Raw genomic sequence first — 9,934 nt, forward strand, 5'->3', positions numbered from 1 at the left:
CAAACAGAAATTACAAACAGAGAAAATATAAACAGAGCAAATAACACAAATCAACAGACAAGTTTCTAGCTGTCTGACCAAAGCTATACATACATAGTTACCAGAGAGAGAAGCACCAATATCTGGGTTTTCAAAGTGGGTGGGGCTCCTTAATAGCTACCCAGAGTCTTCACACCAACACTCTTCCAATGAGTGAGCCCCTGAACAAAATGCTAACCTCAGAGTATATATACACTTCTTCAGGGTCAGAGGGTTCACACCTCTCATGACCTAATTAGCAAAAGGGTGTGGGCCTTCCTACAAACAAAGGCAAGACTCAATCAAGGGCACTTGGTTGCCTTAGTGCTGAGAAGCACTCCAAAACAAAAGACAACAAAAAGTGCCATTTTGCTTGCCATTATACCAGATAACAGGACAGACAATAATTTCATTGGTATAGGGAATTTCTGGTGTAGAAATTCCCTCCACAGGTTCAAGATACAACTCCTTTGTAACTTACAGTCTTGGAAAGTTGTCTAAGGCACTAGAGATTCAATGACTTGCCCATGGGCACATACTATGTGTGAGAGGCAGGACTTGAACTTGGGTCTTCGTGATTCCAAGATTTGATCCACTACACCACCATTGCCTGTCAGTAATTATACAAAATGCACAAGTTTTAGTGTGATTGAAAGAATGTTACCTTGGGAAGACATTGTTTTGTGAGAAATGATGAAGAGGATGGCTCCAGAAAAACCTGGGAAGATTTGTACAAACTGATGCAAATTGAAGTGAGCAGAAATAGGAGAACATCGTGCACAGTAACGGCAATACTGTAACAATAATCAACAATAGCTATTCTGATCAATACAATGATCCATGATAGTTTCAAAGAACTCATGATGAAAAATGCTATCAAGCTCAAGAGAGAGGACTGATAGAATTGAAATGCAGAATAAAGCACATCATTTATTTATTTATCTATTTATCTTGCTTTTTTTTTTCCTTCACCATGGCTAATGTGGAAATATGTTTGCATGACTTCATATGTGAATAGGTATGGTATTTCTTGCCTTCATGATGGGTGGAGGAGGACACAGAAGAGGGGGGAGAATTTGGAACTGAAAATAAAAGTGTTTAAACTTTTTTTTAAAAGAAAGGATACTATTTTGAGTCAGAAGACTTGGGTTCAAATTTCTCCTCTGACTCAACTGTGTGACTTTGGGCAAACCATTTAACCTCACTGGGTCCCAGGTTTTTTATCTGCATATGAACTGAGGAGGTTGGATTAGATGACCTCTGAGACCCCTTTTGGACCTAAAGCTATGTTCCTATGATCACTGAAAAGCTCACTACATTGCTGACTTTGTCCTTGAATAAGGAGATTTTGGGGGGTGGCAATTTTCTTCTTTTCCTTTTTTTGAGGGGAAAGCAGGGCAATTGGGGTTAAGTGACTTGCCCAAGGTCACACAGCTAGTAAGTGTGTCTGAGGCCAGATTTGAAATCAGGTCCTCCCAACTCCAGGTCCAGCACTCTATTCACTGCTCCACCTAGCTGCCCTGAGGGTGGCAATTTTCAATGTCCTTCCTACTGACACATTATAAGATTCAATTTGAATTTTTTTAAAAATAGATAGTTCTATACCAATCAACAAGGATTTACATCTTCATATACTCATGCTTGTGGCAAAATACAAAAGTGCCTCATTTTTATCGATATACCATATAAATTCCTTTTCATGCATCAATTTGAATTTTTTAAGAATTCTAAATTTAATTTTTAAAATTAACAAAAATCTATTTCCCCTCTCTTGTACCTCTAACTTCATTTAAAAAAAGAAAAAGAAAAACAAAACCTTTGTAACAAATATATATGGTCAAATGAAACAGACTCCCACATCGTCTACATTCAAAAAATATGTTTCATTCTGTACCCTGACACTATCAGCTTTCTAACAGGAGATAGATTACAAACTTCACCATCTGTCCTCTGGAATCATGCTTGGTCATTGTGTTGATCAGAGTTCTTGAGTCTTTCAAAGTTGTTTATCTTTACAATACTGTTATTATTGTATAAATTAATTCCTTAATTTAAATTTGACCAACATTTCTTAAGTACTTCTTACTATGTGTGAGAATCTGTAGGTTCCAGGGGACAGATGCAAAGATGGAAGAATTCCTGCATAGTGAGTGCTTAACAAATGCTTTATCCATTCATTCATTTATTCTCCTATTGGTGCCATCACATCCCATGACTTTAATTAGCATTTCTCTGAAGATAACTCCAAAATGTATATAATTAGCCCTCATCACTCTCCTGAAATCTTTTTTTAATTGTATTTTTTCAATTAACAAACATTTATTTTCTTTACCTGTGATCTCCTCCCATTCCAAGAAAAGAAAAGAAAACCCTTGTAACAAAAATACATAGTCAAACAAAACAAATTCGCACATTGGCCATGTCCAAAAATCTCTGCCTCATTTTCTTTCTTGAGTCCGTTGCCCTCTGTCAGGAGGTATGTGGCAAGCTTTATCTTTGGTCCTCTGGCATTGTGTTTAATAATTTCACTGATCAGAGTTCTTAAGCCTTTCATAGTTGGGCAGGGGTAGGGGGGTTGGTGTTCGTTTTTACAATTTTGTTGTTTTTCTATAAACATTCTCCTGGTTCTGTTCACTTCTCTTCGTACCTCTTTGTTCAAGTCCTCCCAGGTTTCTCTGAATCTGCCTCTTTTGTTATTTTTCATGGCACAATAACATTGTATTACATTCATCCACCATAATTTATTCAATCGTTTCTCAGTTGGTGGGCACCCCCACAGTTTTCTGACTTACACTCTCACATTATCAACTGCCTTTTGGACATCTTTGAACTGGATGCTCCATAGACACCTCAAATTCAACATCTCCTAAACAGAGCTCATTAGCAGACTTACAACTTCAGTGTCATCACTGACTCTTCATTGACCCCACATGTATGTTGCCAAGTCTTGCTTTTACTTTTACACTATACCTTGAATACGTCTTCTTCTCACCACTCACAGAGCCCCAATCCTGGTGCAGGCCTTCATCATTTCATGCCAGAACTGGTTGCCTCTTCCTACTCTAGTCCATTCTCAACTCAGTTGCCAAAAGGATCTTCCTAAAGCACAGGTCTGACTATGTCACACTTCATCCTTAAAGAACTTCAGTGGCTCCCTGTTACTTCAAGAATTAAATATAAAATTCTCTGCCATTAAAATCTTTTCACAACCTAATTCTTTCGTCTCTTTGTAGTCTCCTTATGTTTTACTCTAGGTCCTCCACAATTTAATACCATTGACCTCATTACTGTTTCTGGCACATGGCACGCCATCTTTCATCTCTGTACTTTTGCAGGGCTCTCCCCCAGGCTTGGCATACTCCATCCTCTGGCTTCCCTGGCTTCCTTTAAGAATAGCTTAGATGCCACCTTTTTAAAGTGCACTTTCCAGTTCCCAGAACTACTAGTACATTACCTCAGAGATGGCCTTCTTCTCATACTATTTGCATCATGTATGTACCTGTGTGCTTGCATGCTGTCTCCTCATTTTCAACGTGAGCTCCTTGAAAGCCCTTCTTTGTACATCCCAGGCATAGTTCAGTGGTAGGCTCATATTAAGTACTTACTAAATGCTTGTTGACTGACTTTTCTCCCTGTTTCATCAGAATTTGATCCTTGAGAGAATCTCAATCCCTCTTTATCCATCTTCCCCTGTAAAGAGAGCTGACATTTATAGATCCCTTCAAGGTTTACAAAAGAGCTTTGCACATATTACCCCATTTATTCTTCACAAGAACCATTGGAATTAAGGACTACAAGTTTTGTGGGCCTCATTTTACAAATGAAAAGCAGAGACTCAAGGAGATTAAGTAATTTGCCTATGGTACAGAACAAATAAGTTTCAGTCTCAGGATTTGAATTCAGGTCTCCTGACTCTAAGGCCAGCTCTCTTTCCACTGAATTATACAACCTTCCCCTCTAGGGCATGGAACGTTCACTAATTTTTCCTTGAACCCCTTGGCATCTGCTCCCTCAAATGTAGGGTGGGAATCTGATTTCTCTTCTTTATCTATAAGGAACTCTAATATGGTGTGGTCACTTTCCCACGAGGATCCAGTCATTCTTCCTTCAGCAAAAAATTACTTCTGACTGGTCAGAATGAGGTCAAGAACAGCAATTCCTTTTAATTACTGCTGCTATATTTGGAAGAATGACATTTTCATTGAGGCACATCAAGAATAGACCAGTTTAGATTTCAGGCCTTAGAGAGCTCCAGCAGATAGTGAGAGTCCTTTGTCACTTAAGCTTCAGATTCCTTAGCTCTAAAATGAAGGGATTGGACTCAATGACCCTCAAAGTTCTCTTGCAGCCCTCTGTCTACGACCTTATAACTATTGCCAAGAAGAGATGAGCATGGTAGGGGGCCAAGAGCAGGATCCCAGTTCTCGGGATTTGTCCTGGCTTCTTTTCCTTGGTTTCCTTCTCAGGAACTTTGATTCTTTTTTGGATTATGAAAACACCAAGCCTATTTAAAAGCAGAAGCAGAAAACTAATTTTCTTCTCTACTCACTAATATAGCAACAGTTTTAATGAGAGCCCCCAGATGGGAGGTAACAATACAGCTTGGATAAAATGGTCAAAAATGTAGCTTCCCCTCTTTAATTCACTTCAGTTCCCAGTGTTCTTTGGTAAGTAGAGCATAAGTTTGTAGGTAAACTAAGAGCTCCAGGGTAAATGTGCTGCTTAAATTTTTAGCTTTCTAGCCATATAACCACTCTTTTCCATTTAACTCAAAATACAGTCCTCTGTAAACATAGTCAACTTGCCAAAGCCATCTATGGCTTCCTTGTAAGCACTTTCCTGAGCAAAAAACACCCTGGGGAGGGAAAGAGAGAAGAAAGGAAGAAAGAAAGAGAGGGAAGGAAGGAAAGAAGGAAGGAAGGGAGAGAGGTAGGAAGAGAGGAAGAAAAGGAAGGAAGGAAGGAAGAAAGAAAGGGTGGGAGGGAGGGAGGAAGGAAGGAAGGGAGAGAGGGAGGAAGGGAGGAAGAAAAGGAAGGAAGGAAGAGAGGGAGGGAGGGAAGGGAAGAAGGAAGGAAGGAAGAGAGGGAGGGAGGGAAGGGAGGAGGGGAAGGAGGAAGGCAGGGAGGGAGAGAGGAAAGAAAGAGGGAAGAAAGGAAGGAAGGATATCCAGTTGGAAATTGGCAGCTTTGATCATAATTTGTAATGAATTAATCAAAGAACTGTGTCTAGTGTATGCACTCTGGGTTTGTGAATGTGTGGTCCTGATACAGTGCTATACTGTACTCAACTACTGACTAGAACATCCACTGAATTCACAAAACCTGCAGCAAGTCAGCAGGGTAACTCTAACCTGCTGTGCGGTTTCCTTCTCAATGTTTTCTGAACAGAGTTTCTCGTTTTTCTGGGCAATTGCATATTTCACCCCACAGAAAGAAGGCAAAAAGAAGAAAAGGAAAGGAAACACCAAGGACTTGCAGAACCCTATACGTAGTTAGGACAACTATTCTCTACTCCATGAGTCCCAGCTTCCCTTGGGAACCTATCCAGTCCTGCAAACTTATAGCACTTACCCTATGGCTGAAATCCTCTAAGGCTGTATGGCTAAGCATGTTTCCTTTCTCCAGGGACCTAAATTTGTAGGTGGTCCACTCTTGCTTCTCTGTCCATCCTCAGCAACTTCTTGATCATAGAATCATAGACTTAGAGCTCTTAAGGGCCTCAAACATCACCTAGTCCAACTCTCATCTAATAAATGAAGAAGCTGAAGCCCAGAGAAAGGATGTGACTTGCCCAAGGTCACAAAGGGTATATATAACAGAATCAGAATTTTAATCCATGTCCTCTGATTCCAAATCCAGTGCTTTTCCCACCGTACCACAAGATCCAGGCTGGTCTCTCTGCCAGATCTGCCCACTCCCTTTCATAGAAATGAGTCCAAAGGCACAACTCAGATCTACAATATTCATGAGATAATCATCGGATTCTAGGATCAGAGATTTACAGATGGAAAGGACCTTCGAGGTCGTGTTCAACTTGCTCATTTTCCAGATGAGGAACCCATGACCCTGAGAAATTAACCATGATCATATAGCTGCTAACGAGTAACTGAGGCAGGAGTCAATGAAGCAGGATCAAATCCAGGTATTCCATTCCCAATTGGAGAGTTAATAAAGTATCCTAAATGAGGTATTGGATTGGATTGGATTGACAATTAGCCAGAACAAGGGTACTTTCATCAAGGGTACTGTCATCAAGGAGATAGCCTGAATCATCTCCTTGTGGGGCTAGTGGGAATATATACCTTCCACAGGGAGCTGTTTTTGTAAGCCAAACTAAAGCCTCACCCTTAGCCTCATGAAGCCTGATTAGAAACAACTGGCTTAAATTACGTGAGTAGCTGGAATAGAGACATTTGACTAGGAAAATGATGGGTGTGCCTCTCTGGTCTTTCGCACTTCCATTTTCAGTCCAGCCCCCCAGCCTTACCACTCTAAGCCTCCTGTCTAAAAAGCTGGACTCTCAAACACTTATTTCCTGACTCTCCGGTCACCTGATAAAGAGGCTGTCAACCCCCCAAGTTGTGTATCTGAAAACCAGCCAATTCTAGGGAGGCAGTCAATGTCATTCTTGGGAGATAGGGCCTCACTGCAAAGCACTAGCCCTGGTTCAGACTCTATGACTTGTTTCAAATTTCCTTTGATCTGGATGCCCCAAATTCTGAGATTTCAAGGGCCTACTGCAATGAACAGAGTACCTAGTGATGGGTTTCAGTGAGAAGAATATGCTGCTTTTCATGATTTGAAGGTGACACCAAAGGAAAACAATATGAAATTATAAAAGTTTTGGGAAATTGATCTTATATAAAAAAGCTAGCAGAATGGGGGTTCTTTACCCAGAAGAAAAGAAGATGGGGGACAGAATGACATATCATCCCTGAGAAACAACGTGGTATATTGAAAGAACCCTGGAGTTAGACTCAGGAAAAAGGCTGGATTAAAATCTTATCCTTGAAGCTATCTAGCTGAATGACAGTAAATGTTACTTCACTTTCCAGGAAATAAGTTTCCTCACCTATAAAATGGAGATGATAATATCTGTCCTGTGGTACAGTAGGAAAAAGACTGGATTGGGAGTTAGAATGCCTGAGTTCAAATCCTGGATCTGGTACTTACTACCTGTGAGCAAGTCACTTAAATTCTCTGGGCCCAGACTCTTCATCTGTAAAAAAGGGAATGTTGAACTAGATAATTTCTGAGGTTCCTTCCAGCTTGAAATTTATTTTATTTACAATTAATTATATATAGCTTATGTATAATATTAATTATTTATTATTCCATGATCCTGCCTTATATGGTGGCTATAAGGATCAAATGAGATATTATATATAAGAAGCACTTTTCAAACCTTAAAATGATATATACATGTTACTGTCATACTAATCATCAAGTAAGCCTATGAATGGGGAATGTAGTACCTACCAAACCGAGGATACTACAGAAGTATACTTAAATGTAACAGCAAAGATTTAGATTAGGTTATAGGGACCGAGGTCACCTGGATTCTAGTCCTGATTCTACTCATCATAAAGTCCGTGACTTTGGGAAAGTCACTTAACGCTCAGCCTCAGTTTCTTCACCTGGAAAATGAGGATCTTAGACAAGGTGATCTCTAAGCTTCCATTTAGTTCCTAAATGCTAAGATCTGTGCTCATCACCAAAGTGATGAATATTTTGACCAGTGCAATTCTTATATGTTAAATTGTAGAGGAGTTATGATCTGCATTAGTAAAGACAGCACCCACACTGAGAAAATTTTAAATCCCTGACATACCAAATATACTCTCTGCTGCTTGCTTCCTTACAAGGGCAGAGCTTAAAGGACTAGAAAGTACCTTAACTAAAGGGTCTCCCCTGGGACATTTGCCTTTTAGAAGATGATGTGGAAAAGTCAACAATGAAACAAATGGATGAACTACTGATGATGGAATGTCAAGTATGGTGTGTGCATGTACCTGTATGTATGTGTACATGTGTATGTGTGTGTGTATACTGTTAATGTATTTTTGCTTAATGGGAAGATCTTTCCCAATTATTAATAGGCCCAAGTGACCTGATTAAGTCACATGGAAGCCTAAGTCACATGGAAGCCTAAGTCACATGAGTTTGAGTCACATGAGCCTGGGTTGTGATGCCCTCTGACCCTGAAGAATTATATATATACTCTGAGGTTAGTATTTTGCTTTGGGGCTCACTCATAGGAAGAGTGTTCCTGTGATGTAGACAGACGAGACTCTGGGTAGCTGTTAAGGAGCCTCCTGGCTTTGAAAAACCCAGATGTTGGTGCTTCTCTCTCTGGTGACTATGTACGTATTACTTTTGGTCAGATAGTTGGAAGCCCTGTTGGTCTTTGCTGTTTGTATTTGCTCTGTTTACATAATTTCTGCTTGTAATTTCTGTTTGTATTTTCTCTGAAGGTAAGGCTGCTGACTTTTCCCCTGAGCTAAGTGAATAATATATATGTGTATATATATATATATATATATGTGTGTGTGTGTGTGTGTGTGTGTGTATATATGTATATATATATATATATATATATATATATATATATATGTTTGATTAAAGTAAGATTGCTGACCCCTTTAAAGTTGCTTTCCTTTAGAAAAGCAGATCAAAGAACCTGTGCTAGCAGCCCTCCTGTGTGCTGGTGTCATTGGTCTTACACCCCTACAGTGGCTGCTAGTAACATCGTTGTTATGGTACGTGTGTAATATTTTGAGGTTCAGGGTATGGTTTGTCATCCCTGGAATCACACATTTTGAGCAGATCCTAGAAGATACTTGTGATCATTTCTCCAATAATACATGAAGAATTATGGGATTTTCTTGTTTACACAGTAATAGAAAAGGGGCACACAATAGGAACAGAATAGGTTACTGTGGCATAGGATAAAAAGTGCTGGATTTGGAATTAAAGGATATGAAAACAACTCCTTTGTTTCTTATCTTTTACCTATGTGATCTTAGGCAAGTAATTTAACCTCTCTGGGCCTCAGTTTCTTCAGCTATAAAATGATAGTATTGAACTCACTTCAAAGGTTCCTTGCAGCCCTGAGTCTATAATTATAAAAATAACATGGATCTTTGCTTTTCATTGAAGCAATCCAAAGGGTATTTGTATATTTCCCCAGTGTTGGGGTTTGCAGGTCTAAGGTTAGGAGGAGATGGACACTCGTTTTTGTGCCTGGATAGCTATCTTTTGCTTTATCTTAGACTGGAAACTCCCAGAGAGTCAATATCATATTTTTTACAGACCCAAAATCCCAGGGTGTCCTTCCCAAAAGAGATGATCCTGCCCTGGGCTCACATAGAGCCTGGATTTGCTCTGAGGGACTTTGAAGAGGGGTGTCAGGATTTCCTGTCTTTGGGGGTTGTTATGCTCTTCTTTCCTCTGAACTTTCTGGAAAACCTTGAAAACAAAGCTTAAGTACATCTTATGCCTAATGTCTTTACAAAAGAGTTCAACAGGGTCCCTTCTTGAAAAGATACACAATGCACAAAAAAGGTATCAGATATAAGACAGATATTTATTTCCTCCACTTAAATGAGTTGCTTAAAACACAAAAGACTTATAAGTGCAAACATAAGGCATAAAACAATGACCCAAGCTGAAGCTAGCTCATATGGCTGAAGAGCCATTGTTAAATTTTCAGTGACAGTATTTATATCTCAGATATCAACAAACACTACAAATCAGGTGTTGATTTATTGTTTTGTTGGTTACCTAGACTTAAAGAAGTGGTGGAGAAAATGTTACTAATGCAGTTTAAACTTAAAAGTGTGTCTTGTATACATATTTCTTTGGAAATTACCATTACACTGCTGCCCATCACCATCATTTACATTTTACCAGGAGGT

The sequence above is a fragment of the Trichosurus vulpecula genome, chromosome 6 (assembly GCF_011100635.1).
Source record: "Trichosurus vulpecula isolate mTriVul1 chromosome 6, mTriVul1.pri, whole genome shotgun sequence".
In the NCBI taxonomy this organism is placed as follows: Eukaryota; Metazoa; Chordata; class Mammalia; order Diprotodontia; family Phalangeridae; genus Trichosurus; species Trichosurus vulpecula.